At 44.8% G+C, this 5,360-nt stretch overlaps 1 pseudogene; it reads left to right on the plus strand.

The window, feature by feature from the left end:
• Positions 1 to 5,118, plus strand: part of LOC123743823 (PDZ domain-containing RING finger protein 4-like) — an 86,730-nt pseudogene extending 81,612 nt beyond the window's left edge.
• The last annotated feature ends 242 nt before the right edge of the window (positions 5,119 to 5,360 follow it).

Here is a 5,360-nt window from a genome sequence, read left to right on the forward strand (position 1 = left end):
GTTCAGATATTGCTATTCTGACAGTATAGATGTCCAGATATTGTTATTCTAACAGTATAGATGTCCAGGTATTGTTATTCTACCAGTATAGATGTCCAGGTATTGTTATTCTGACAGTATAGATGTCCAGATATTGCTATTCTACCAGTATAGATGTCCAGATATTGCTATTCTAACAGTATAGATGTCCAGGTATTGTTATTCTAGACAGTATAGATGTCCAGATATTGCTATTCTACCAGTACAGATGTCCAGATATTGTTATTCTAGACAGTACAGATGTCCAGATATTGCTATTCTAACAGTATAGATGTCCAGATATTGCTATTCTAACAGTATAGATGTCCAGATATTGCTATTCTAACAGTATAGATGTCCAGATATTGTTATTCTAGACAGTACACATGTCCAGATATTGCTATTCTAGACAGTATACATGTCCAGATATTGCTATTCTAGACAATACACATGTCCAGATATTGCTATTCTAGACAATACACATGTCCAGATATTGCTATTCTAGACAATACACATGTCCAGATATTGTTATTCTAACAGTATAGATGTCCAGATATTGCTATTCTAACTGTATAGATGTCCAGGTATTGTTATTCTAGATTCAATATCACATGTCCAGATATTGCTATTCTAGACTATATACATGTCCAGATATTGCTATTCTAGACAATACACATGTCCAGGTATTGCTATTCTAGACAATACACATGTCCAGGTATTGCTATTCTAGACAATACACATGTCCAGATATTGCTATTCTAACTGTATAGATGTCCAGATATTGCTATTCTAGACAATACACATGTCCAGGTATTGCTTTTCTAGACAATACACATGTCCAGGTTTTGCTATTCTAGACAATACACATGTCCAGATATTGTTATTCTAACAGTATAGATGTCCAGATATTGTTATTCTAGACAATACACATGTCCAGACATTGCTATTCTAACAGTATAGATGTCCAGGTATTGTTATTCTAACAGTATAGATGTCCAGATATTGCTATTCTAACAGTATAGATGTCTAGATATTGCTATTCTAGACAATACACATGTCCAGGTATTGCTAGTCTAGACAATACACATGTCCAGGTATTGCTATTCTAGACAATACACATGTCCAGGTATTGCTATTCTAGACAATACACATGTCCAGGTATTGCTATTCTAGACAATACACATGTCCAGGTATTGCTATTCTAGACAATACACATGTCCAGGTATTGCTATCCTAAATGCTTAAGAGCTGGTGCTATGATTTGGGCTGATGCATGTTGATAGGCTCTAGTATTATAGAATATGTTCCATCTTCTCTACCACAACTCTTTGTTATCTTTCCAGGCCAAGCAGCTGGAGGAGGATGATGTCATGACAGACACGGCCACGTGTTCCTCCAATACTCAGGACAAAGACAGCGGCATGGGGCGCAACGAGGAGAGCTCCGAACAGGAAGTCCTCCTAGCCCGTGTCCACCGGAGGCCTGCCCAGGGCTTGAGAGACCGATGGAGGGCCAAGCATGGCCAGGGGCTGGGCAGGAGGGTGGTGGTGCCCTCGGACACCCAGGGACCCAGGGGTCTGATCCAAGCCCAAGAGGGTGAGGGCGGAGTGGGGTTAGGACTGGAGTGTGACAGCCACTTCCAGCAGCTCCTGGAGCTCAAGTGCCAGATCCGTAACAGCGGGGAGTGTGGTGTGTACTATAGCAGGAGAAGCACCATCGAGTGCAGCCTGACGGAGCAGAGCGGGGTGGGTCTCAGTGGTAGTGGAGGGATGGAACAGGAGCTGAGGATGTTGAACGAGGAGCTGAGGAGTATTGAGCTGGAGTGTCAGAACATCATGCAGGCCCACCAGCTCCGCAAGAACCAGAGGGATCCCCCCTGCACCCCTATGTGCTCCCCAGGACGAAGCCCCAAACATGGGCGTGAGCAGCATGCCAAGCTGGCCGATATCAACGAGCATCCAGGGGAGAGGCAGTGGGACAGCGACAAGCTAAGGGGGGACAAGGACAGCTCCAGTGCCTATAACACGGCTGAGAGTGCCAGGTCCACTCCTCTAGGCATGGAGAGATCCCCGGACCACTCTCTACAGAGACGCATCAGCCTCACCAACCAGAAGAACCTCCGGAGCACCATGGCAGCCTCCAGCCAGTCCATCTCCAAACCCATCCCAGACAGGTATGTAGACAATCAATCAAATGTGTTTTATTAAGCCCTTTTTAGCCTTGAGATTAGAAAGGTGGGCCAGCAGCTGGGGGGTTGCCGGTTCCAATCCTGGGTCTGACGTTTCTATTATAGAAAATGGATAATAATGTATTCTTCTAATCTTCTTTTCAGAGAGCTCCTGAGTGAGACCTCGACCGGGACCCCCTCGCACAGCCGACAGGATCCCAACCCCAGCCCTGGAACCACGGTCATCTCCAGCAGCCCCGACCAGTCCAACCCTTCCCCCTCTGAGTCAGACCCGGCCCTGCCTGCAGACGACGAGCGCTGCGACCGCACCAGGAGCCACCGGGGGCCACGCAGGGTCCCTCCCTACCCGTCCCCTTACCACACAGCCCCCAGCAGGGGCAGGGTGCCTCTCCAGCCCACGCCAGACACCTTCAGAGCTACATGCAGCAGCTCCTCCAGCAGTCCTCCAGTCTGGAGACTTACTCCCAGTCCCAGCTCAGCCTCCTCAGCGTCTGCCGGGACCGCTCCGCCCGCCCGGGGGAACCACGCCTCGAGTGGAAGGTCAAAGTTCGAGCCGACGGGACGAAGTATGTAGCCCGGCGACCAGCGAGGGACCGGATTCTACGAGAACGGGCGCTGAGGATCAGGGAGGAGCGTAGTGGAGGGATGACCACGGACGACGACGCTATGTCAGAGATGAAGATGGGGCGGTACTGGAGTAAAGAGGAGAGGAAGCAGCAGCTGGCCAGAGCCAGGGAGCAGAGGAGGAGGAGGGAGTACATGCAGAGGAGCCGGCTAGAGTGTCTTAGAGAGGGCCCTGGGAGCGGGGCCGAGGGCCGTAAAGAGGTCAACATCCTGGAACTCAGCCACAAGAAGATGATGAAGAAACGCAACAAGAAGATCCTGGATAACTGGATGACCATCCAGGAACTAATGAGTCACGGGGCCAGAGCACCTGAGGACCAGGGGACTAAACCAGTACACAATGCCTTCCTGTCTGTTACTACAGTATAGGACCACAGCTCCGGGTAGAAGTTACCCTGTACACACAGATCTAGGATCATTTAAAACTACCCGGGTCGGGCGTTAACCATTTGGACGATAATGCACAACTGACCTCAGAGCAGTGTCTAGGGACAACCTTGCCCCATCTCTCTCTCTCTCATCGCGTCCATGCGGTATGACCTTACTTGCCTCGTTCAATGTGGCATTTTTTATAATGGGGAAAATCCTATATTTTTCACAGTTTGTAAACTCAATAACGTTTTGTAAAATGTTTTTTTTTACACTGGTTGTCGATGTACTGTGATATGTTTTCTGCAGTTGCTCATTTATGCTGTCATCAAACATGTTTCTATCATAATCAGAATTCTCTGTAAACCACATCATCATGGAAGTCAAAGACATCGTTGCACGTTATCATGTTTGCATTGTTTATCCAGCATGGCAGTGATTAACTGTAGTGGTCAGAAATGTACCGTACACCTGAGAACAGAAACTTGACTCTTGTGCAGAATCTTCCTTGTCTTTTACTGAGGATCGACCATATAACTGCACAAGCCTCTCAGACCCATTCAATATGCCAAGCTGGACACCACTACATCTCTGAAGGACCTTTCATCATTTCTGAAAATGTCAACTCAGAGTTCTCTTGGAAAATTCAAAAGTCCTGAGAATGTCAATAATTCAGTGGTGTCTCAGAGGCTTTCAGTTTCTCAGTTTAAAGCAATCTTGAAGGAAAGGTTCACTAGTCAACAGTTTTGCCCCAACATCTCACTGCAAAAGTGATCTCAATGTTTCTCATCAATGGTAAATTAGTATCACTAATGAAAAAAGTTAATTGCTTACTGATTAAATAATTAATTGAAGTGATTTGATTGCTCCATGAATACATTAAATGTAATTTATAAATACAAAACATATTTATTATTTTTTATTGCTTATTTTCAATTATTGTACATTTATTAGTCTATTCTGCATATTTTCGGACCTGTCTGAAGATCTCTTTGTATTGTCAAAAATAACACATGTTATTGTCTCTAAGGTATTATACTTCACCTAACAGTCCTTTCTAGCATTTGATGGTGCTTCAAACGGGTGCTTTTCATTGTACACTGTTCTTCTATCTTTGCTCAGTGTTTATCGTCTTATTTCAAGTAATCGGTAGTTGGTAACTTCATAGGCAGGTCAATGTGTGCTACTTGTGATATTTGCAAAGGAAATGTTAATAAATTATTGTTTATCTTTATGAAACAAATGATTGTATTGTGGTTGGTTGGATGTATTTCCTGGTTACACGTCATAATATTCCAATCAGCATAGTCCCATATCTCATTCAGCATCTACTTGATCCATAACGTTGCTATGAGAGGTCTATCAGCCATTTTGGGGAAAACTCCACCAGCTATAGTTATCAAGCCCTGATGCGCATACCACACCAGCTGCAAACGCCTCTGGCTATCAAAAGCACTGGCATGTATCCCGTTCTCGTCACGTTTCAAACATGTCAGAGTAATATCATGACCCTAGAATCTCTGCTCAGTGTCACTGTTACACCAGGAAGCTGTTTCATTATGCAGTTGAAACACAGCAGCTGCGTCTCACATCACCTGAAAGATAAGCACACATACATCATATGGAAGAATAGAAGGCATTGAGAATCAGTGCTGGTGGTGTGTGTTTGGTTTTCAGTAACTCACGAGGAAAATATTATGGCTTTCACGATCAGGATGCCAGGAAGTAACCTCTTTTGTATGCTTCTTGTATTCATGTAGGTAAAAAATTCAAGTCAATCATTTGTTATAAGTGAGTTACACTGTATATGAAACATACTGCACATGGATATAAATACACATTTAGAGAGTAAACACCAAGACTTTCTGACACAATCTACAGCATTATAGATGAATGACTACTCATAAGTCACAGTCAAGTCGTGACAGAAAGAGCATCAAGTGAAAGGCTTCAAAGATGTTCATTGAATCTTTTGTTGACAGAACACTGACGGTTGAATTGGAGCAACGTTCTTTCTCTGTAGTGCTACAGCCACTCACCGCACAGCTCTGAACGGCATGCTTATTCACTTCAGTGCTCAGAGTCTGAACTCTGTCTTGTGATGCATTGCACTGTGAGTACACAGGCTGTCCAACACCAGGTCATTGGTTTTCTGATGTGG

This window comes from Salmo salar, chromosome ssa07, assembly GCF_905237065.1.
Source record: "Salmo salar chromosome ssa07, Ssal_v3.1, whole genome shotgun sequence".
Classification (NCBI taxonomy): domain Eukaryota; kingdom Metazoa; phylum Chordata; class Actinopteri; order Salmoniformes; family Salmonidae; genus Salmo; species Salmo salar.